Source organism: Lathyrus oleraceus, chromosome 4, assembly GCF_024323335.1.
Source record: "Lathyrus oleraceus cultivar Zhongwan6 chromosome 4, CAAS_Psat_ZW6_1.0, whole genome shotgun sequence".
In the NCBI taxonomy this organism is placed as follows: Eukaryota; Viridiplantae; Streptophyta; class Magnoliopsida; order Fabales; family Fabaceae; genus Lathyrus; species Lathyrus oleraceus.
Genome location: NC_066582.1, coordinates 186149528 through 186175578, shown reverse-complemented (window position 1 = coordinate 186175578; position 26051 = coordinate 186149528). Strand labels below are relative to the sequence as shown.

General features: G+C 41.4%; 1 long non-coding RNA gene across 1 annotated transcript; it reads right to left on the bottom strand.

The window, feature by feature from the left end:
• Positions 1–10703: 10703 nt before the first annotated feature.
• LOC127074444 (uncharacterized) lies at positions 10704–12133 on the bottom strand. The gene is made up of 3 exons (XR_007786003.1): positions 11495–12133; positions 11198–11391; positions 10704–11079 (listed from the first exon to the last, which is right to left on the bottom strand). It is a non-coding gene; the product is annotated as an uncharacterized LOC127074444 (long non-coding RNA).
• Positions 12134–26051: the final 13918 nt, after the last annotated feature.

Here is a 26051-nt window from a genome sequence, read left to right as displayed (position 1 = left end):
TTTCTTCTTCAATCTTCACTTCTCGGCTTCCGGCTTCTTCTTCCTCTCTTCAATTCCTTCAACAAACGTAACAAACTCACAAAAACCGGTAACCGCCACTTCAACCTCCATTCACAAAACCTTCACCACACCAACCTTCAATCCATTTCATCACCTTCAATCCAATATCACTCTTCAATCATCTAACAGAATCCACCATGAAAAACAACAAAACATGCCATACAATGACTTAACAGAGATAAGAAAAACCTCATCCAAGAACCTGCAACAGAAGTAGGTGAGTACCTGAACCGGTGAATCCACAGCTTCGATTCTGCTTTCCATCTTCGAAGCTCCATTGCGCCACGAGTACGCTCTCCCTCTTCGCTCTCGGTTTAGCCGATGCTGCAGGAACTCACAGAACGAACAACCAACCGCACCGTCAACAAATCGATTCCGGTAGGTAACCACTCTCTCTTCAATTTCTTTCAATTCGCGCACAAGAAAAAGAAAGGAAGTTAATTCAGTCTCGGTCTCGATGTCGATTCAATGTTGAGAGTATCCGACGAATCCGATTGTTGTTCTTGATTCTTCATTGGAGAGTACATGAATTCGTGAGGTAAGACATGGAATCTAAAGGAGACAAGGAGCGTTATACGGATCTGAACATGCAACGGACTTGTGCGAGCTTCGTCGGAGTCTTCTTGGCCGCACAATGCGATGAATTCCTTCGGAGAAACTCCAGCTCATTTTCGACCCAGGCTAGTACGCAGGTGGATAAGAAGATCGGAGATCCATTCTTTCCTATCTGAAGCTCGAATCCCGGTTTTAGGTTAAGGCCCAAGCGGATCAATTCCTATCCACACTTCTCATGTTGGACCTACACCCCTTGTCTATTGCAAAGGCCCGGCTCCAGGATTTTTTGTTGTTTTTCTTAAGTTTTTGTTAAGTCCTTTAATTAGAACTTAGGAGTTAATCAATTAAGATTTAACTGTTTTTGGTTTAATTAGAATATTATTAGTTAGGTTAATTAGTTCCATTAGGTTAAATAGCTTAATAAAGAGTTAGATTTAGATTAAGATTTTAGAATATTAGAACAATTAGAATTAATTTTAGGATTTAGAATAATTAGATAATTTTAGATTAATTAGAAATATTAATTTTGGTTAGAATTTAGATTTAGAATTAATCAAGATTAGGTAATGATTTAGAGTGTTAGAAATATTCTTAGAAATAATATTAGATCTAGGTTAGGTTAATTGTCTTAATAGAACTTACTTAATAAAATAGAAATAAATAGGTATTAATTCATAATTGTGAAATGACGATTTTACCCCTAGTGTTAGAAATAGGCTAATTTTGCATGCTCCCTTAGTTTTAGGACTTATAGAATATTCTCATTGATCAATTAACCTAACTATTATTTCTCATGTGGTTAACCTTAGTTATAATGCATGTTTAGATAGAGTTTAGATTTTAGAATTAACTTTCATTTGAATGATTTTTACTTTCGCACATCCCTTGTATTTTACATGTACCCCTCTCTCCATTCCGATGTATGCTTTTACTCGCTTTCTTTTATTGCTTGTTAGCTACTCCTTAGGCATTAGGAACGTTCACCATTTCGCAACCAATAATCAAACCCTTGATCCAACGTCAAGTGGTTCTTTTCTTAAGTCAAAAACAATAAACAAACCCTTGATCCAACGTCAAGCGGTCATTTTCTAAACCAAACTCAAAAATATAATAAATGGCGATTAGGATCGTACGTCACGAGCCTTAAGCGATAAAGAAGGGATGAGACTGGAGCTCTCCTACACTCATCCTGAATGCTTCGAACACAAGACGTTCGGCTTGACCGTTTGAGGTATTCACCTTTATCCATAGTCTTTAGTGCGATTCGAAATCAATAACACTTTCTCAAAAACGTAAAAACAACTCAACGCATTCAAACCTTTTGTTTGAGCCTTAGGGCGACACAATCGAAAATCCTTCTTCAAGGTAATAAAATCAACAAAACAAACACAAACAATTTCAAAACCACGAACTACGGACGCTCTGATTTCTCACTTCAACAAGTGGGCATACGTAGGCACGAGGATCCATTCCTTGGCGAGCACACTAATTTAAAATCTACATCCACTCCGCAAACCTTTGGCAAGCAAGCATTCGATAAACAATACACACGTAAGCGTGAACATCCTAGATGGTTCCCATGGAGTACCATGGATGTGAGGGGTGCTAATACCTTCCCCTTGCATAATCGACTTCCGAACCTGTTCGTGGTTGCGACGACCATATTTTGGGGTTTTCTCGATATTTTCCCTTTCCTTTGGAATAAATAAAAACCGATGGCGACTCTGTATTTTTCGCGTAGCGACAGCTGGCGACTCTGCTGGGGACACCTCCCTAAGCAAGTCAAGCCTAATTTAGGTTGTTTCCTCGCATGTGTGTATGCTTATCCTTTTGATATTGCTTGTTTTATTTATCGCCTTTTGCTTTAAATTCTGTAATATTTAATACATAGTTCCTTGCTTCTATGATATCGGTGGATGGAAACTTTGATTGCAAGTAACCTTGTGGGAAAGACTCTCTACCCGAGTCTAGAGTGTAAACTTGAGATAGGAGAGGTTGAGTAGTATGGGCCACCGAGAAGCTCTTCTCGTAAGGGTCAATACGAGAACCTCGCTTAGAGTAGATTCTTTTGGAGACGTTGACGACCGTCAAGCTCTTGGCGTAAGCGATCAATGTCTTCATTTGGATCCATGACTCTAAGGACCTTTGTAGAACATTAAACCTATGACCTATTAAGGTTGATGATCGTGTAGTACGGGTCCCCGAGAAGCTCTTCTCGTGTGGGTCGGTACGAAGATCTCACTCAAAAGAGATTTTCTTGATGGAGTTGACGACCGGCAAGCTCTTGCCGTAAGCGGCAAACAGTCAAGGAAATCCATGACTTTGAGACCCTTGTCTAGAACCCGATGTCGATGGTCGCGTAGTGCGGGTCCCCGAGAAGCTCTTCTCGCGTGGGTCGGTACGAAGATCTCACCCAGAAGAGGCTCATTTGAGGGAGTTGACGACCGACAAGCTCTTGCCGTAAGCGTCAAACAGCCAAATGAATCAATGACTTTGGGGTCCTTATCTAACCCTAGACTTCAACCAGTGAGATCCCAGTTATGGAAAGCAACCAGTGTTATCCTTCATCCGTACCTCAAACTTTTGAATCTATGCGCTTGAATGTCGTCCATTCATTTATCCATTCATTCATACATCAAAGTGAAAAATTCGCATATATCCATGCATCATTTTGCATAGCATTTTCAAACCATAACAAAAACAAGCTCATTCATCCTTTGTCCATAACCCGCAGTTGATTTCCCGACACTCATATTGGACTTGAAAGATCATGGAACAAAATCAATTTGCGTCAAAGGCGGATGTTGATGTGATAAAGAATCAGTTGGACCAACTCGTGGAAGCTATGACAGCCTTGGCAAGGAGAGATGAAAACGTTCAACGGACGGTAAGAACTGAGAATGGCGTTCCACCTCAAGTAAACAATCTTGCCCAAACTCACCCTGTGCAGATCCCTGTCGAGGACCAGATTATACAAGAGCGTCCCATTGTCCGAGACGGACACTCCTCTTGTGATGCTATTGAGTATCATAGTTTTGCATTCTCTGCACAAAATTCCCAAGGGGCAGTCCCAGTGATGAAAACCAAGGATCCACGAGATGTGAAGGTTGCTGAAAGATTTCAGGTGTTAGAAGAGAAGCTTAAAGCCATAGAAGGGCATGATGCTTTCGGGTTGAATGCTTCAGACATGTGTTTAGCGCCTGGTCTGATAATGCCTCCAAAGTTCAAGGCACCTAATTTCGAAAAGTACAAAGGGGATAGTTGTCCAAAGCAACATTTGGTGATGTTTTGCAGAAAAATGACTTCCTATGTTCACAATGATAAGCTGATGATTCATTGTTTTCAGGACAGTCTCAGTGGAGCATCACTGAGTTGGTACATGCAGCTAGAAAAGTGCCACATCCGATCATGGTTAGACCTGGCTAACGCCTTTTTGAAGCAGTACAATTACAATTTGGACATGGCTCCCAGTCGTATGCAGTTGCAAGGTTTATCTCAGGAAAGCAACGAATCCTTCAGAGGATATGCCCAAAGATGGAGAGAGTTAGCCGCTCAAGTTCAACCACCACTTCGGGAAAAAGAATTGCTTGACTCATTCATGGATACCTTGCAAGGTCCGTACTATGAAAAGATGGTAGGAAGTACTGCACCTGATTTTTCTCACTTGGTGTCGGCAGGAATGCGCATCGAGAGCATGCTCAAAAGTGGAAAGAACCAAGACATCTCGAACATCCAGGCTAGTGAGGATGAATCCCTTGTCAGTTCCCAAAGGCAAGGGGAGATGGAAGTTAACGCAATCTGGGAAGCTCTACAAGCTCCATATCAGGCGCCATTCCCTCCACAAGGTCAATACCCTCCTGAAAATAGAGGATCTCCGTGGAATCAACGACAAGCTCCGCATCAGCAGCGTCAACACACTCGACAAAGGCCAAGGAAACCAATAAGGCATTTTGATCCACTTCCAATGTCGTATAGTCAAGTACTGTCGTATTTGATCAAAGATGGATTGATAGTACCGAAGGAACTGCGTCCAGAGATTCCACCATACCCACCAGGCTTTGATGTCAACGCCCGATGTGACTTCCATGCTGGGGCACAGGGGCATTCAACTGAAGATTGTAAAGTGTTGAAAAGCCAGGTGCAAAAGTTGCTTGACTCTAAGATGTTCTCATTTACGCCTCGAGGTCTTCAAATCAACAACAATCCTTCACCTAGTCATGAAGGTCCGTCAGTGCATGTTATCTCTCATATTGGTCTCGACGAGAAACTATGAGGAAGACCAGCCCGACCACAAAGCAAAGAGGAAAGTCTGGTTCCCCAACACTGGCAATCCTCGTATCACATCATTACTTTGCATTTGTAGTTTCTTTGTTGTTAAGTGCTACTTGCTTCTAAAGATTGTTGTTTATAAATGGTGGTATTAATAAAATGAGCATGCATGTTTTAAATGAATCCATTCGTATTCACTCATATGTTCTCATTTATTTACAAAAAAATCGTAAAAAAAAAAAATCCATTCACTTTATTAAACTGTTGTTTAGCAAGTATTGGAGGGAGGATGACGAAACAAGATACCCATAATTGTTGATTGTATGCTTTCAGATAAAACCTTGTTGATGATGTACAGGCATTGTTCCAAATCCCAAACACCGGAGAGATAAGGAGTTAATCCCTAGTTAACCACTTCGAGCCTAGAAGTAGGTGTTTCTTTCGGATCTAAAAACCCTTACGTTTAACCTGGGGCAGGGTAGTGTTCAGTTGATTCGACTATGCATTCGGATTACAAGATGAAATATCCCGTCTAGGGATCAACCACATGATGCTCTTCGCACACGTCCCGAAGCGTCGAATCCAAAAGCTATGATGGTGGTTCTTCAACAACTAATGACTTGGCAGTCACAACCCTTCAAAAAAAAACTTGAAAAAAGGAAAAAGCAAAAACCCGCTAAGTCGAACCCCCAAAGGGGTGACTTAGGCAAAATTTAGGGTAATCCCGGTGGACCAAAATTTTCGAAAGAAAGGTCCAGGCAAAAATTAGGGAGAAACAAAGACAAAAGAAATCAAAAGAGGTCGTTAAATCCTCAATAAAAGACAAAGAAAAATAAGGTGACCGCCATATCAGGAATCCAAAGGTCACTGACATCTGTGGAAAATAAGGTGACTGTCATTTCAAGCGAACCTTGAATCATCATCTTCACTCTTACATCGTCAAACTCTCTTGGATGATAAATGTGTGTGTTGAATTAGCTGAACGTAGGACTGGAGGACATCACGAAGAAGGGGTGGGTTAAAATCAAATTTGAGCCTTATATCCTTTGTTTCAATAACCGTGAACCAAGCCACGTTACAACCCTCAAAAGACCTAATTGAAGCAAGGTTTATTCTGAAAAAGCATACTACAGCAAGGTTGCGTAAACCGACTCCTAGATACTTGCTAATCTTTTATGTTGATATCATGTTTTCAATGTACCTTTCATGTTAGCAAAATCAGCATTACGTTTGGACTAATGGTCCATTTGTCATATGTCACTACAATCATCTCAAATAAATGATTCTTTTCAAAACTTGCATGAATGTCACATTAAAATTGCCATTGTTAAATGAACAATTTTAACTGCAAGTCAGTGCTTGACATCAAGGAGATTCCAAAGATCAATCAGAGAAGAGCTTGAACATTCGTCGAGACCGAGGCTATCCCGAATCAAGATTGTTTCATAACCCTATGGATCAGGGGCATGACATCCAACGAATGTGTTGACCAAAGAGTTGGGTAGTCTAAAGCAAATCTCCAAGCATCAGTTGATCAAGGAGACAGTTCGTCAATACCTGATTAATCAGGGGCAACTCCCTCAAGGGGCCATGCAAGAGCAGACCAACGCATATTCAGACACTGGGGCAAATCATCTCAGACCATGTCATGGTATAATCCCTCCCAAGGTTTCCTTTCAAGGAAGATTCCTTTGAATACCCTACTAACTGGGGCAAAACAAGAGCACAATCATTTTGCATTGATTACGTCGCTACGCTCATGCAATCATTTGCAAGCTTGAGATGATATACCAGGCAAAGAAATGGAAGTTCTCTTGGGAACAAAGATGCACCTTCGACCGAGGATCAAACTTAGGGCACCAATGGCATCCGCGTCTATCCTCCGATCATGGCATCTTCAAATATCGAGTGTCGGGAAGTCAAATCCTTTCCCAAACCACAAGTCCAATCTTTATTGGCAACTACCAAAATCCCAAAGTCCACGTTGGTGGCATCATCACCAATTCAAATCCAATCGATATTGGTACCCAAAGGATATCATCCTTAGAAAAGGGGGACCAACCCAAAGAGCTAATCACCATCTTGCATTTCCAAATGCATTGCATACAACATACATGCATAACTTTCCTGTCGAGGTAGGAAGTTCCATATAAAAAAAAAAAAAAACTCTCTCGCCGAGATGAAAAAAATTGCATCAAATTTACACGCATCATATGCATACAAAGTCAACCATCATCCCATCAACCCTTTGATGGTGACTATCTAACATCAACCCTTTGATGATGTCATCAACCCTTTGATGATGATATTACCTAAGCACCATTTCCATCAACTCTTTGATGACGTCATTCCACTTCCCATCAACCCTTTGGTGGAGATATCCCCTTTCGTCAACCCTTTGACGATGCCAATTTGGTTTTCCATCAACTCTTTGATGACGACCATCCTTTCATCAACTCTTTGATGACGACAATCCATTTCCCATCAACTCTTTGATGATGATAATCCTTTCCCATCAACCCTTTGATGACGACAGTCCTTTCATCAACTCTTTGATGCCGACGTCAACCCTTTGACGATGACAATTGTTAGCCATCAACTCTTTGATGACGACCTTCCTTTTCAGTCAACTCTTTGACGAGGACAATTGTTATTTCATAAACCTTTGAAGTCATATCCCTACAAAAAGCCTTATCCAAAAACCCAAACACACTTGGTGTACCCAAATACACCCAGACCATTGCATAAACTGCATCAACATCTCTCATAAATAATCACGCATTACATAACATTGCATCCCCAAAAGGACGTAGCATATTCCATCAAGATGGAGCATTACGCCAAATAAACATGCATAACTGCATAAAAGTCTTTCTCGAAAGCATAAAAAAGGAAAAGAAAAATCAGTTGTTGATATGTTCTTCCTCCCCAACGAGAACATCATCAAGGATCCTTGGATTGGTATTCCCCGCAGGTTTCCTCGAGATATTTCTTTGTCGTGTTGCCTTTGGCAAGTACCATTCTGAGACTTTCGTCAGTCACTTACCTTTCGTAAGTCCTTTCGGCCTCGTGCCAGTCCTCCTTGCCTTTCGCTTGGAGAAGATTATTGAGATAACTTACCTTTTGTGAGTTTACTTCGTTGCTTTGTGCACGAAATCACGTCTCCCCCTCGATGCCTTTCGCACGAGTAGGGTACCTTTTTCAGATCTTTGCATCCTGTTTGTTTAAACACTTGATGTAGGTTTGGTGAGTCCCGGGGGTTGGGTAGCCATTGTTTGAGAACTTCATCCCCGTCGTTGTGCCTGAGGGACAATATGAGGTTTTCATACCTATTTGCAAAGTTCCCCACCTGTCAGAGTGTGCCAAAGCCCAGATTTGTCTGGCAGATCCCCTTTAGTCTAGGTTTTACCTAGCAGGTCTTGTCCCACTCTTTGTTTTGCCTTGTGCAAATATTTGTGACCTTTCGTCCTTTACTTACCTTTCGTAAGTATTCCCTGCCTTTTGCATGGTAGGTCTTCCACTTCTAGCTTACCTTTCGTGAGTCCCCTTTGTGCCTTTTGCATAAAGATTGTTATCCCCAGCTGCTTACCTTTTGTAAGTCTCCTCGGCCTTTCGCTCGAGCATTGTCATTCTTGAACTTGCTTACCTTCTGTAAGTGATCCCTGCTTTTGGCCTGGAAATATCCCCCTACAAAGAAGTCGTTGCTATCTCTTGTATGGGAAGATTTTCCTTTTCGATTTCTTCTTAACCTTTTGTTAAGAAGTTTCTCATTACCTTTTGTATGAGAAATACCTTCCATCTTTCTTCTTAACCTTTTGTTAAGAAGTTTCTCACTACCTTTTGTATGAGAAATGCCTTCCATTTTTCTTCTTAACCTTTTGTTAAGAAGTTTCTCATTACCTTTTGTATGAGAAATCCCTTCCAATTTTCTTCTTAACCCTCTGTTAAGAAGTTTCTCATTACCTTTTGTATGAGAAATCCTTTCACCTTTCTTCTTAACCTTTTGTTAAGGAGCTCTCATTACCTTTTGTATGAGGGATCATGTCCATCTTCATGCGTCTTCTTAACCTTTTGTTAAGAAGTTCTCACTACCTTTTGTGTGAGAATCCCCAGCAGACTTTGTGTCTAGGAGTTCCCGTTATCTTTTGTACGAGAATCTCATACCCCATTCTCTTCTTAACCTTTTGTTAAGGAGTTCTCACTACCTTTCGTGTGAGAAATTCAATCATCTCTCTTCTTAACCTTTTGTTTGGAAGACCCCATCTCTTATGCAGAGGAGTCGTTGCTACCTGTTGTACAAAGAAATCATATCCCCCAGCAAGGTCGCATCATTCTTCTTCTTAACCTTTTGTTAAGGAGTTCTCACCACCTTTTGTGAAAGAAGTCTGTCTATCCTTGTTTTCTTAACTGAATTTGAAGATTCCGTTTCTCTTGCTAAGGAGTCGTTGCTTCCAGTTGCAAGAGAAGGTCGCTTCTCAATTGAGCTACTTGCCTTTAGCAAGATGTCTCTTTGCCTTTTGCAAGGGATCTCATTCCAATTCTTTCTACTTGGGTACTTGCCTTTCGCAAACACCTCCTTTACCTTCGCGGAATCCTGCGGGAACTCGATTACCAATCTCAAGCCAAAACTCGTTAGTGGAGGCAAAATAAGAAAACAGAATGGAAAAATAGAGAAAGACACAAAAAAAGAGATCATCCTACATGGCATATTACATATAACATGCATGACTTCATAAAGCATCTCATTGAATAACTTTCCATAAACACCCTTTACCTATATCTCATTCATTCACTACGGGCAAATTTCTTGGTTATTTTAGTATTTAATCATCTCCTACCATGAATGTTTGAAAGCAGTTGCTATTCATACCTTCAGGTCCGAGAAGATTAAATAGGGGCAGCTGTCATACCCCAAAATTTGCCCTCCTTTTCGCTTTTTCATCTGACTATAACTTGATATCCATCTAACCTCATTCATACTCATTCATGTGCATTCATTCATTCATCTGCTGACAGGCGTCACAGATTCAGGGTTTGTGGTTGATAAAATCGGGGTTTTAGATTGGAGTTTATGGCATTACACATCATAGGGATTAAATCCTAATTCATGACTTTGATAGTCAAAGATCTTGTGTACAAACGGTTGTTTGGTCGATGTTCACCTGAATTGATTCATGGCATTGACATAAGTCGTTGGTTCAGGATGGTAGGGTCCGTATTCGTTTGTCCATGAGAAGATATGCATTTTGTCTGTGTCGACTTTTTGGTCAACCATTTGACCAAAGTCAATCATTAACCTCTGAATTTTAATCATGTGATTCGTGGTCGTCCTGTCATTTTCGAATTAATTCTAGAAGTTGTGAATGGATTTTAAAGGCTCAAATTGGATTTAATTCAAAATTTGATCCTTGGGATTCAAACCGACTTTCGAGAATTATTTCGATTTCATGATCATTGATCTTTTTCTTTAACTGATTAATTTTAGAACATTATTTTTAAGTGCAAATTAGTCGTGACATTTTATTTTTGTTATTAGAATTTCATTTTTTGATCTCACTAACATCCGATAAATAATTCATCCATATCCATTCGTTAAATCCATTTTTTAAAACCATTTACAAATCCAAATACCCAAATATCCAATTAATCCCTTTTACCATTATCCAAATCCATGTCCATTTGACCAACTACCCATTTTTATTCATTATCCAATTTAATGGCCAATTATCCATTTATCCCATGATCTACATCCATAACCATTTAGATTCGTTGCTAATGTCCAGAACAATGCATAAGGCCATTTATTTTTTAGCTTTCAATTAACCAAATCCAATGCATTGCCATTTCAATAGCCATATTAACAAAGTACATGTTTTTAGCTTACGACTTACTAAGTCCCATTACATAATCCATAATAAAATGACAAGCCAAGTCACCAAATAATCAAAAGGAAATGAAGCTTCAAAGCGCAGGACAGTAGCAGAAAATGACGGCAGTGCAGGAAAAATAATGTGAAACAAAAGCTACTTCCAAGCTCCCACAAGCTACGAGCCACACGCCATAAGCCAAACCGGAAAACGCATAAGCCAGCTCCAAACGCACAATCAACGCCAAGTTGAAACGCATACCAAACTTCCAAATGAGCCAAGCGTAAGCTGCTACAATACAAGCCAAGCTACTTCTAAGCTCCAAGTTCTGCATAAAAAACGCACGTGCCAAAAACCATAACCAATCCATAACAGAAAATTCATAACTAACTAACAAACTCTAACAGAGAAATCTGCAAAAACAGGGCTCTATAAAGGGAACCCACGCATCAATCAGGTTTCTTCTTCAATCTTCACTTCTCGGCTTCCGGCTTCTTCTTCCTCTCTTCAATTCCTTCAACAAACGTAACAAACTCACAAAAACCGGTAACCGCCACTTCAACCTCCATTCACAAAACCTTCACCACACCAACCTTCAATCCATTTCATCACCTTCAATCCAATATCACTCTTCAATCATCTAACAGAATCCACCATGAAAAACAACAAAACATGCCATACAATGACTTAACAGAGATAAGAAAAACCTCATCCAAGAACCTGCAACAGAAGTAGGTGAGTACCTGAACCGGTGAATCCACAGCTTCGATTCTGCTTTCCATCTTCGAAGCTCCATTGCGCCACGAGTACGCTCTCCCTCTTCGCTCTCGGTTTAGCCGATGCTGCAGGAACTCACAGAACGAACAACCAACCGCACCGTCAACAAATCGATTCCGGTAGGTAACCACTCTCTCTTCAATTTCTTTCAATTCGCGCACAAGAAAAAGAAAGGAAGTTAATTCAGTCTCGGTCTCGATGTCGATTCAATGTTGAGAGTATCCGACGAATCCGATTGTTGTTCTTGATTCTTCATTGGAGAGTACATGAATTCGTGAGGTAAGACATGGAATCTAAAGGAGACAAGGAGCGTTATACGGATCTGAACATGCAACGGACTTGTGCGAGCTTCGTCGGAGTCTTCTTGGCCGCACAATGCGATGAATTCCTTCGGAGAAACTCCAGCTCATTTTCGACCCAGGCTAGTACGCAGGTGGATAAGAAGATCGGAGATCCATTCTTTCCTATCTGAAGCTCGAATCCCGGTTTTAGGTTAAGGCCCAAGCGGATCAATTCCTATCCACACTTCTCATGTTGGACCTACACCCCTTGTCTATTGCAAAGGCCCGGCTCCAGGATTTTTTGTTGTTTTTCTTAAGTTTTTGTTAAGTCCTTTAATTAGAACTTAGGAGTTAATCAATTAAGATTTAACTGTTTTTGGTTTAATTAGAATATTATTAGTTAGGTTAATTAGTTCCATTAGGTTAAATAGCTTAATAAAGAGTTAGATTTAGATTAAGATTTTAGAATATTAGAACAATTAGAATTAATTTTAGGATTTAGAATAATTAGATAATTTTAGATTAATTAGAAATATTAATTTTGGTTAGAATTTAGATTTAGAATTAATCAAGATTAGGTAATGATTTAGAGTGTTAGAAATATTCTTAGAAATAATATTAGATCTAGGTTAGGTTAATTGTCTTAATAGAACTTACTTAATAAAATAGAAATAAATAGGTATTAATTCATAATTGTGAAATGACGATTTTACCCCTAGTGTTAGAAATAGGCTAATTTTGCATGCTCCCTTAGTTTTAGGACTTATAGAATATTCTCATTGATCAATTAACCTAACTATTATTTCTCATGTGGTTAACCTTAGTTATAATGCATGTTTAGATAGAGTTTAGATTTTAGAATTAACTTTCATTTGAATGATTTTTACTTTCGCACATCCCTTGTATTTTACATGTACCCCTCTCCCCATTCCGATGTATGCTTTTACTCGCTTTCTTTTATTGCTTGTTAGCTACTCCTTAGGCATTAGGAACGTTCACCATTTCGCAACCAATAATCAAACCCTTGATCCAACGTCAAGTGGTTCTTTTCTTAAGTCAAAAACAATAAACAAACCCTTGATCCAACGTCAAGCGGTCATTTTCTAAACCAAACTCAAAAATATAATAAATGGCGATTAGGATCGTACGTCACGAGCCTTAAGCGATAAAGAAGGGATGAGACTGGAGCTCTCCTACACTCATCCTGAATGCTTCGAACACAAGACGTTCGGCTTGACCGTTTGAGGTATTCACCTTTATCCATAGTCTTTAGTGCGATTCGAAATCAATAACACTTTCTCAAAAACGTAAAAACAACTCAACGCATTCAAACCTTTTGTTTGAGCCTTAGGGCGACACAATCGAAAATCCTTCTTCAAGGTAATAAAATCAACAAAACAAACACAAACAATTTCAAAACCACGAACTACGGACGCTCTGATTTCTCACTTCAACAAGTGGTCATACGTAGGCACGAGGATCCATTCCTTGGCGAGCACACTAATTTAAAATCTACATCCACTCCGCAAACCTTTGGCAAGCAAGCATTCGATAAACAATACACACGTAAGCGTGAACATCCTAGATGGTTCCCATGGAGTACCATGGATGTGAGGGGTGCTAATACCTTCCCCTTGCATAATCGACTTCCGAACCTGTTCGTGGTTGCGACGACCATATTTTGGGGTTTTCTCGATATTTTCCCTTTCCTTTGGAATAAATAAAAACCGATGGCGACTCTGTATTTTTCGCGTAGCGACAGGAACATCCACAGCGACCCAATTGTTGCAGATCCCTCCAGGGATGACAAAATTATCAGAGTCCTCTACATCCTCTTCCAAGACAGCAGCAACTTCCTCGCTCTAAGCAGTGTGGATGAAACCTCCACTCTTGAACAGCCTTTTCTCGTTGAAGACTTCAGAAGAAAAGCCAATGCCAGCCCGGGACTTGTTGTCTTCGAGCTCAATCATTTTTCCTAGACCAGCAACTGCACCACATTCAATGGCCAATTTCGCATCTCGATAGGAAGCAAATGAAGGAGTTCTCTTCTCAACAGGCTCGGCTATAGATAAAGCTTGTAAAGGCATTCCAACTTCATCCTCAACATCTATGTATGAGAAGGAAGACAAGTGGCTAACCAGGAGATCCTTTTCTCCCCCTACCACAACCAGTTTCTTGTTCTTCACAAATTTCAGCTTCTGGTGTAGGGTGGATGTCACGGCGCCAGCCTCGTGAATCCATGGTCTGCCTAGGAGACAGCTATAGGATGTGTGGATATCCATAACCTGGAAGGTAATCTGGAAATCACTTGGTCCAATCTTGATTGGGAGATCAACTTCCCCAATCACAGTCTTACGTGACCCATCAAAAGCTTTCACAACAACTCCACTCTGCCTCATGGGAGGCCCTTGAAATGACAATCTTGAAAGAGTGGATTTTGGTAATACATTCAGGGATGACCCAGTGTCCACCGGCATGTTGGACATGGCGTCGTCTTTGCAATTCATGGAAATGTGTAATGCCAGGTTGTGGTCTCTTCCCTCCTCAGGGAGATCAGAGTCACAGAAACTCAAAGTGTTACAAGCAGTGATGTTTGCAACAATGCTATCGAACTGTTCTATTGTGACATCGTGATCGACATATGCCACATCCAAGACCTTCTACAGAGCCTCTCTATGCGGTTCTGAATTCAGAAGTAATGATAGCACAGATATCTTGGATGGTGTTTGTAGAAGCTGGTCTACAACACTGTACTCACTCTTCTTGATGAGCTTCAGCATCTCATCATAGTCTTCTTTCAAATTGCCACTAGGGCCAACAGAGGTAAGAGTCTTTTGTACGGAGGAGGGTTTAACAACAAGTGCCGGGTTCGGAGAATTCACCGCATTCCCAACCGGACGCTCAACAGAATCAGCAACAGCCTGAGGCTTCGGGGGTGCAGAAAACACACGACCACTACGGGTCAACCCACTCACATCAGCAATACTCACAACAGAGGAGGACGAAAGAGTCACCTCTTTCCCATCTTCCACAGCAACAACATTGTATCGGAATGGGATTGCCTTGTCAGAAGAATAAGGCACAGGACCGGCAGGTTTGATAATCAGGGCAGGAGAAACCTTCTGCTTGCTACCATCATATTTAATGACAACAGGCTCAGGGATCCGAAACACCGGAGAAATCACATTGACTTCTGGTTCGTCTTCATTAACATTCCTGTTTTGAAGGATCTCAATGACTCCTTCATCCAGCAATTCCTGAAGATCCTTTGCGCACTTGGCGACAACCCAAACGGTTAACAGAGCAGATTCAGCATTTATCATGATCGTGCTCCAGATGATTGTACTCACACAGTAGACGATGCAACTCGACCAATGACTGTCGAATATGGCTAACATATTTGACCTTGTATTTTCCAGGGCAACCCTGGACCATGTTAACTGATTTCCCATGCTCGGGCAATGGGTTCTTCTTAACATTAGGACCTGCGTCCTCAAAGCTCAAAATGCCGCACCTCATAAGGTCTTGAACCTTAGTCTTCAACTGAAAGCAGTTCTCCACATCATGGCCGGGAGCCCCCGAGTGATAGACACAATGCAAATCAGGCTTATACCACCACTGAGGGTTAACCGGTATAGCTGGAGGGTCCCTTGGAGTAATCAGTTTCCTCTCTATCAAAGAGGGATATAGTTCTGCGTATGACATCGGAATCGGATCAAAAGTGATCTTCTTCCTTTCATAACTCGTACTGGCTTGATTACTATTGCGAGGCTGGTAGGCCTGCTGTTGAGGACGATGTTGTTGCTGATGATATTGCTGAGATGGTTGTTGATTATTGATGTGCTGATGGTACTGTTGGTTGTCTCTAAAGATAGGTGCTATATGCGCCACCTGATGCTGGTTACCGGCTGGACGCACGGTCTTCCTCCTCACAGAGGGTCTTCTGGGTTTCACATGGGAGGTCATAGCATGTGCCTCTCCATCTTTCTTCTTTGCAAACACCCCATATCGTTTGGTAGAAGAGCCTTCATCTTTGGTTAGCCATCCTTCACGGACTCCTTCCTCTAGACGCATCCCAGTGTTCACCATCTCGGTGAAGTCGGAAGGAGCGCTAGCAATCATCCGCTCGTAATAGAATGAGCTCAAGGTCTTCAGAAAGATCTTGGTCATTTATTTCTCTTCCAGCGGAGGCACAATCTGAGCTGCCAACTCTCGCCACCTCTGGGCGTACTCTTTGAACGTTTCCTTGTCCTTCTGGGACATGGCCCGCAACTGATCCCGATCGGGAGCCATATCCACGTTGTATTTGTATTGTTTGACAAAGGCTTCGCCAAGATCATTGAAGGAACGGATGTTCGCATTGTCCAAACTCATATACCAACGCAGTGCAGCACCAGACAGACTGTCCTGGAAATAATGGATGAGCAGCTGATCATTATCTGTTTGAGTTGACATCTTCCTGGCATACATGACCAGGTGGCTGAGAGGGCAAGTGTTCCCCTTATATTTTTCAAAGTCAGGGACCTTGAATTTCACAGGAATTTTAACATCGGGAACTAAACACAGCTTGACAGCAGATTTGCCAAAGAGATCCTTTCCTCGAAGATTTTTCAATTCCTTGTGCAGCTCAAGAAATTGATCATTCATAGCATCCATCTTCTCATGAACATCTGGGCCCTCAGACGGCTCAGAATGATAGATGGTGTCATCTACCCTATGAACGGTATGCACGACAGGAGGAGGAATAGCAAGGACCGGGCTAGATGCCGGCATCGAAGCAAACGTTGGAGTAGGAATCTCGGGCATAAAGTTGGGAGGCATCCCCCACGGAAACCCGGCTGGCATGGCTGTTGCAAAATGTGCACTGGCAGCAGGCACAGTTGAGGAAACAATCTCAAAGATGACTGTCCTCTGGGGAGGAGTTGCAGGTGGTGGAGACGACTGGCTCTGGGCAGCCAAGAACGATTCCATCAAAGCACTCAGTCGGGTGACTTCCTCTTTGAGCTCACGGTTCTCTTGCTCAAGATGATCCATCAATCTGGAAGAGTTGGCTCTGGTATAGTACCGGTGAGTCATCTTGTCTTCAAAATAAATGAAGAGCAACAGAGTTAGACCACAAGACCAGAAGCTGAGAACATCACCTGCTTATGCAAATGATGCATGCAATGCTCGTGCATATGATTTGTTTTTATTTTCAAGGAACTTTAGGGTTTTATTTGCAAATTTTGGAATATTAAGCATTTTATCGCATATGGAAATATCTCATCAAATATATCATAGAAAAGAAGTACAGCATTGTCAATTATTACAAGAGAAAAGGAAAATAATCATCCTATGGATCCCTAGAAGCTCGGGACACAGGAAGATAAGCTGCACGAAGCTTCTTCACTTCTCTCTCGTAGGCTGCTTCCATATCCGCCTTCTCTTTGGCGAGCCGATCATACCTCCTTTTCCAAAACTTGAAAGATTGAGGAAGTAGAGAAGTCCATGCATCATCAGGATCATCAATGACCTGATGCTCGAGGAACTCGATCATAGCATCTTTCTCCTTAATCTGTTGAAGCAACTCTTCCCTTTCACGGATCCAGGCACGTGATAGGTCTTCGTCTCTCAACTCCTCTACTCCTTGGTTAGGGAGGGTTGAAGGCCCAGCCATAACCAAAGGTGTAGGTCTTGGATAGTCGTAAGGCATGAGATACTCGGACACTCTCTTTCTTACCCAAGCAGTGTAAGGCTCCAATGCAATGCAATTCTTAGGACCCAATTCATTCCTGCCTTTCTTATGGATCTTGCGCCAAGCGCCAACCATTCTGCCCTTCAAGCCTTGGGGATCTTTACCCTCCTGAAAGAACACACCCTCTAACAGAATGTTATTAGGTTTATCCTTTAGGGGGAACCCAAGCTGACGACGTGCTAACACAGGGTTGTAGCTAATCCCACCACATGTACCAAGAAGAGGTACATTGGAGAATTCACCACAAGAGTCGATAATCTGCACACCATCATATACACGGTTATACCAAGAGATATCATCATTAGTGAGAGACATAAGTCTCGTGGACCACCGTAGACATCTCTTATTCTCCTTGAAGGCGACCGTCTGAGGTAAGTGAGAAATAAACCACTTATACAACAGAGGCAAACAGCACACAATAGCACCACCACCCTTTGCATTCCTCATATGCAAAGAGAAATATGTATCACCCAACAGAGTCGGAACGGGATTAAGAGCAGAGAAAATCCTAATAGCGTTCACATCCACAAATTTGTCGATGTTGGGGAACAATACCAATCCATAGATGAGCAGTACAAATATGGCTTCAAAGGCATCCTCACTCATGGCCTTCCCATAAACGGTAGCTTGAGCAATGAGGAACTCAGAAGGGAGACCTTGAATTCCACCTTTGGTAGTCATATGAGCACGAATCAGAGATTCATCTATGTGCAACAAATCTACTATCTCTTGAGAAGTAGGAATACTCTCTAAGCCACTGAACGGCACCTGATCCAGAATCGGTATACCCACGAAATAAGCATACTCCTCAAGGGTAGGCAACAGCTGAAAGTCCGGAAAAGAGAAGCAACGGTACAGAGGATCATAGAACTGTACCAACGTACTCATCAACCTGAGTAGTCAGAAGAGGAAGAAGCTTCCCAAAACGAGCTTCGAAACCCAAGGGATCTAGTACATAGGATGTCAGATTCCTTAACTCTTTCAGATTGTCTGAAGCTGTACTTCTTTGTATTCCTTCTTTGTTTTTCCATATCTGAAAATTTTGTAAATAAACCCCTTAAGTTCCTTGAAAATTTTCTTCTTTATCTGATGATATGGATGCAGATGAATGCATGAATGCATGGATGCAACAATCGCACTCAAGGATCAAGCAAAGCACACCAGACAAAGGTCATGGGATGGCTCATATTATCCTTAATATCTGTAACACCTCAAAATTTGCCCTCCTCTCTTGGGACTAGCAAAACATATTACATATCATTTTTAGGTCATTAGGCATTGCATATTGCATATCATGTGGTTACATTGTGCCAGTTATCCTCACAAGTCTTGATCAGAAGATGAAGAGGTCATGATGCAAGCTAGGGTTTTATTGACTGATCATTGGCCATCTGAGGATTGGGCTATGAATTAGGGTTTCATGATTCTCAAAGGATATTGGTCTTCATCTTGATTGCAAAGATTCATCATCATCATCATGGTTTGATATCATCAAGTGTTGAAGCAGATTCTTTGAGATTAGGGTTTTGACCACTGGTCAACCCTAATCAGTTGCATTGGGCCAATCAGGGCATGAGCAGAAGATGGGGTCTATGATGGAGATGAGGATCATATTATGTTTATATGGAGCTAATTGAGGCTAGGGTTTCATCCTTGGGCCATTTCATCAGAAGATTGGGGCTCAGATTGATCTATGCATTGCCAGATTCATCTATCAGCTGAAAAAGTCAACTGTGGTCGACTGTACATGATCTGATGGATTTGGAGGTAGAAATGAGTTGGATACACTTCATTCATGTTGAAACAAGTGTTATTTGACATTTCAAAGCTTAAGAATGGAGAAAATCAAGTCAGAACAAAAATTGCCAAAAATAGAAAGTGACTTGTAATAGAAGTTTCCAAAAATGGAAAGTTTTTGACCTCAAAATTACTTGTCCAAGGAAGCTTCAAATGAAAATTTGTTCAACATGAAAGTTGTAGATATTGTTATCACCTTTCCAAAAAGTCCAAGAACTTGAAAATCCCATGTATGGTTGGCAAGTTATGGTCCAGTCAATTTCAAAAATGACCCATAATCAGAGGGGCATAACTTCCACATGGAGTGTCCAAATTGGGTGATCTTTTTATGCACAAAATCCATTTGACATGTACTTTCATGGTGCATAATTGGATTTCTTCAAAAATGGTCAATGCAAAAAGTCAAATTTCAACTGTACAGTTAAAAGAACCAGGGGCAAAATTGTCCAACTTGAGAAATAATGAGAATTTTTGAATGGGGATTTTTGCAACACTTCACAAATGGCATTTGAAACTTGTTGGAATACTCATAACATGCCAAGGCTTCATGGTTTGAAAATTGGCTTTTGAAATGGACTTGAAAATATATGACATAGCCATCACATGTGGAAATTCTAAAATACATGTCCAATGAACATGAAACAAGTGGCAACAGCTCATGACAGGTGTTTAGGGTTTGTGTGAGCTGTCAATGAGCTGGCATTGGCTGACATGTGAAAGTACATTTTTGCCCTTGGCTTGAAAATAACACTTATGCTAAACACTTTCCATTTGATTAATTAGAGTGATTAAGGCATGGATTAAGCTGGAATATATAAGGCTAATCATAACTAACTCCAACAGAATTACAATTTCACAAAATCAAGATCCAAATTCCCTCCAATTTCTGAAAATTCTTCAAGAACACATCACACAAAATTCCATCAATCTCTCTCAATTCGTGATCATTCTGCGAAATTCTTGTTGGTTTGATCTCCATTTCCCTTGTGCTTCAACTGTTTCGTGAGATCATCCTCAAACAAGCACCACACGCGACTGTTCACATATGATGCATCAATGGTGAATTGAGGAATTCGTGCAATAGGAGCATATTCAACCGAACCTGAGCACTTCACTCACCTCACACATCATCATTCTCAATCTGTTTTGGATCAGGAGGCTCAAACATCTTCAAATTCATCGCTGCCTTCGAAGTAAGGTGAGATCTCGAATCTCACGATTTTGTGAATGCTTATATGCGTTTTGAAGTATGATTCATGTAGATTTCAATGCTACTTTTGGTTTATAGAATGGTGAAACATAGAGAGAGTTATGTTGAATTTTAGTTAGGATGCAAAACCCTAAGTCCTTCGATTTGTAGAATATATGAACAATTAGGTGAAATTAAGGATATATTTGAGATCCTGAGAGTGAGACCTTTCCAACGGATATGAGTTTGTGAGTTTTCATTAAGATTTGAGCAAAAACATAGTTTGGACATGGTGAAGTGTGTATGCTGCGAAGAAGGTGATGAAATCTGGAAAAGGTTTTTTTGTTTGATCCGTGCGCGCGCTGTCCCAATTCAAATTGGTGTTTCCCTCCGTTTGTGGCCATTCACACGCTGACAACTCAATTAGTGAAGCTGCGCGTTTTGGTCCCTGAGCGCATATTTACAGGATTGCCATTGCCTTAATTAATTTAAATAACACACTTAAATAATTATTTAAAAATCATTACAAACATTAAAAAAATCATAAAAAATGTTTTAATGATCAGAAAAATATGTGGTTTTTTTTTGGTAGCTTCCATTTTCCCTGTAGAATTTTATGAGCATATTTTTAGAAATTGTGCTTGGTGAAAAATTAGTTTGACCTAGGGTTGTTTGACTTGTATGCAATTTTGACACATTTTGCCATTTCCATTGTGAAATTATCATGCCTTAAAAGAAATGTCTGAAATTTTTTGTGGTGATTGTAGACATGTCAATGGTGATTTACATATAAATTTTGTGAATTTTGGATATTTGTGGAGTGAGATATGAATTTTTGAATCTAGGTGTGACAATTTGTGTCACACCTAGCTAGGTCAACTTTCTGGATTTATTTTCATGACCTAGGCTTGTTGAAATGACTTGAAATTTTATATGTGTGATCATTAACATGTTAAGATGCTATGTGAATATTTCTGGATTTTTATGTGGCATTTTCAATTTGATTGGTATTTTTCACCTCTGTTGGTCAAATGTGCAAGTCCATGTGATACATGTTGGCATTAGCTTTGTGAAATCCTCATATGGTATTGGATGATGATGAAATTTGGTATTCTGGTTATAGACACATGATAGGACATGATGATTTTGGTCCCATTCATTTCTTTATTGTTTTCATTGACTTATGAATTTTTGAAGTGAATGCTTGTGTTGGTGCTATGAATTGGCTTGAATAATTGTATCTGTATTTCTTGATTTTCATTGACATGGTTCCTTTTGTCCAATTGAGCTGAAAATTGACATGCTATACCTTGAATATGTCCTGTTTAGGTGTAAATTATTTGAGGATTTTTGGAATTGTTTTGATATGCTTTTGATTGAAGTTATTCTGTTTGGATGTTTGGTGTTATGTTTGACCTAGTTTGGATTGTTTTGGTCATGAAATGAATATGGTAAATGATATAAGCATGGGACCAATTGCATTTGCTTTTGTTTGGCATTAACTTGATTTTGGTTGAAGATTGCTTGCTGTTTAGACATTTTTGCCACTTTTGGACCCTAGGCTTGGCCTAGTGGTCCAGTTTCTCACATTTGCTTGATTTTTCAGGATGAAAAGCAGAATGCTTAAGGAGATTGAACCAAGTCAATTAAATTGGATGTGTTTGATGTTAAGAACTAACATGAATTTGTTTTGTAGGTTGTGAAGCTTGAGCTTGAGCTTGTAGCTTGCATTTATGTGCTTGTGTTGTTTGTATAGATTAACTGATTAGCATTTGCTGCTTATTGTTGTCTGTCTGAGTACTGATGATACTTGATTGTTTTCAGGTACATTTAGTCGCTTACAGTTCTTTAAGAACTTGCTTGCTGCTGCTTGGTTTTTAAACCACTTGAGGTAGGACTTCTATTCTTCATGTAGTCTGGAGACCCGGTCTGTTATTTGGCCGGGCAAACTGTCTGAAGTCCTCCTTAAGAGGCGATGTTTGTGGTTGTTTACATTTGTGCCAAGCAGGTGAAAGACCTCTAAGAGGCAATTGGTGGAAGCTAGGGATATGCAATCTATCCCCCACTATTCTGTGTGTCGTCCCTCTGCTCACACTGCTGTGTGTTGATGCATTGGGACACAAACCCAAGATCTCGTGCTGTTGCACAATCGAGTCAGAGTCTTTGAGCGTAGAAGGGTCCCTCCATTCTGGACCCACGCTCCTTTGTCTAAAAGCTCTCCCTGGTCAGGGATAAGAGCTGTGAGGTCTCATCCTCACTTCACCTTCTCATCTGCTTCACCTTAGCCTCGTAATGGCAAGGTTAAGAGCGAATCTACACATGTACAGATGAATTGCTTCGGCAGTTAAACCCATTGTGTGAGCCCACTTGATTGGTTATAGTGTGTGCTTTGTGAATATTTGTCTGACATGTTTGATGGAGATGCTTGTTTTGTTTGTATGCTTGTATGCTTGCTTCTTTCCTGGATAGGATTAGCTTGCAGTTGCGCAAGTAGGTAGAAACCTGAACGTAGGGTAGAGATGCATGACAACACTAGGCTCGAGTCCAGCTCCCTGGTAGTGTGTCTTCCCTCGGTTTCTGGCTAGATTTTCTTTCCCTTGAGGGGGAACTACATCGCCCTAATCCTTGTTCCAGACGAGGTATGTAGGCAGGAGGTCGTGCGAGACCTCTCCGGGCACCTTTTTTTTCTTTTTGCGTGTGTTTACTTGTTGTCTGATTGTGTTTTGGCTCGGATGCCGACGTAAGTCCAGTGATTGGCCGTCGGGCTCCACGTTTGCCTCTTTGAGTATGTTTTGGTTCGGATGCTGACGTAATTCCATCAAGTGGTTGTTGGGCTCCATGTTTGCCATCTGTTTGTGTGTTTTGTGTTGTTTGGCGTGCGTAAGCCGAACTACAGTGGCTCTGATTCTTGTTCCAGACAAGATATGTAGGCATAGGATGCGACGTCCTATCGAGCTCCCTTCTCCTAACCCCACTTGCGTTCCCTGTGTGTGTGTGTGATGTTTAGCAACCTATTCTTTATTTTAGAACGTGGATCCCGTCGAGTACGACGGACGTGTGGGGTGCTAATACCTTCCCCTCGCGTAACCGACTCCCTTACCCTTTCTCTTTGGTCGCGAGACCATTTTCTTTCCAGGTTTCTCTGAGCGTTTCCTTTCCCTATCTTGGGATAAATAACGCGCAGTGGCGGCTCTGTGTGTGTTTTTATTTGAATCCCGCCGGTTGTTTTTTCGCAGGATGCAACAGCTGGCGACTCTGCTGGGGATAACGTGTAGACCTATGCTGGTCCATGGTCCCTAAGCGAGTCTCTCCTAGCGTTCTAGGATGGTTTAGGTTGCTTGTTTTGTGTGATTTATTGCATTTATTATTCTAACTTGTATATATTTGCATAAATATTTGCATGCATCATACTGTCATGTTGTTGCCGTCCTCTGTGCAGGTGGTTCCTCTGTTTGGGGTGGGTGTTCTGAGTGGGGCTAAAACCCAGGCCCGAGTATACACCTAGGACTAGTGTGGTCTCATGTCGCCTCTTTCGTGTTAGGTTAACATGTGCCTGGCGGCGTGATGTACCACAAGCCGGACGAGGTTCATTTGATAGTGCTTTCCTCTGTGGAGTATCCACTTTGGCTTAGTTACTTCATCTGAGCTGTTGACTCTGGTGACCGATCATTTCCCGGATTTTTGGTTTCGATGATCTCAGGAGAGCTACAATGGCACACCCGAAAGGGCAAACCCATTGAGTATCTCTGCCCGATTGTCGAGACTATTATCCGCCTTAGGATGACCTGTTTAGAATTTACCTGTGAGGGGCGGGTGATTCTTTCAGATGCATGATCAGATGGTGACTTTTGTTCCGTGGATCAGAGTTCTATTTATAAGTCGGAATTATGGCCATTTATTGCCGAGACGCCGGAGTGTTGTCCGTGATTTATCAGTGGGGATCCGTTTATTTCAGGATTCCCCGGGCCGTGGTATTTATCAGTGGGGATCCGTTTATTTCGGGATTCCCCGGGCCGATTCAGAGGTTATGGTATCTGATCAGAGATTGATGGTGATGGTGTATCTTTCTTCCGTTTATTTCGGAACCCGTAGGTCAGATTTGTGGTTACACATTCCTCAGATGGTTATGATCAGTTCAGAAACCAGGCTTCAGTGCAGATGATCAGATGGCTTAGAGGATGGCAACGCATTGCATTCATTCATCAGCATCATTACATCTTGCATTAATTGCATCTAACACATGTTTATCCATATGCAGGGACACTTTTGATTGAGATTCTGGTTGAGAGACTTTCTGCTCAGATATGAGAACCGGTTTGAAGCATGATGTGGTCTACAGTTTCTTTGACCCTGAGATTGCTGCGCTGAAGGATATGGTAGCATTGATTACTCCCGACCATGTGGGGATGTTCAGAGAGGCATACGGTAGTATCCTGAAGATGGTTTTCAGACTCACAGACAGCGACAGAAGTGCCATTCATACTCTTCTCCAGTTCTATGACCCGGGGCTGAGGTGTTTCGTATTTCCAGACTATTTGTTGGGACCTCTGATGGAGGACTATGCTAGCATCTTGAGTATGCAGATCCGTGATCAGATTCCTTTTCATGTCACTAGGGTGGATCCAGATGTCCTTGGGATTTCCCGTGCTCTTTATTTGAGTCCGGAAATGGTCAAGGAAGGTTTGAAGGAGAAAGGGAAATTATCCGGTTTTCATTTGAGTTTCTTGGAGGCTAATGCCAAGGAACATGCTGCTATGGGTAACTGGAAGACGGTTTGTGCTCTGATTGCTGTGAGCATTTATGGGATTGTTCTGTTTCCTAATCAGAAGAATTTTGTGGACCATAATGCTATCAGATTGTTCATGCAGGGAAACCCTATTCCTACTCTGATCGGAGACGTTTACTACTCGGTTCATAACAGGAATGAGAAGCGGCGTGGTGGTCTGATCAGGTGCTGTGCTCAGTTGCTCTTCAGGTGGTTTATGGGGTATTTGCCTTCCAGAGGTGCCTTTGCTCATATTGATCCCACTGTCAAGTGGTCATTCAGGTTGATGGGTCTGCGGGCTGATGATATTGCTTGGACTCATAATGGTTTGGCTGGCCGGGATTTCATATATAGTTGTGGGAGTTTACCTAATGTGCCTTTAGTGGGAGTTCAGGGTTGCATTAATTACAACCCGGTGCTTCTCAGGAGACAGATGGGGTTTGCTGTAGAGGGTCCTCCTCTCGGGCGAGAGATTCAGGAGTCCTTTTACTTCCCGATTGATGGTAACCAGGCTAAGCTGAGGCAGGTATTGGATGAGTGGCGTGATATTCAGAGGAAGGGCAAGGTTCCTTATGGCAAAGTTAACTGTCGGTATTTTCCTCTATTTGATGACTGGTTGCAGAAGAGGATTGAGGTTACCCTTCTACCATTTCCTGGAGGCGATCTTGGGTGTCCTATGATTGAGGGTCCAAGTTCTTCTGTCAGCATGGGAGAATTCCTTGAGATGAAGAGGGCCAGAGATCAGTTGCTTGCAGAG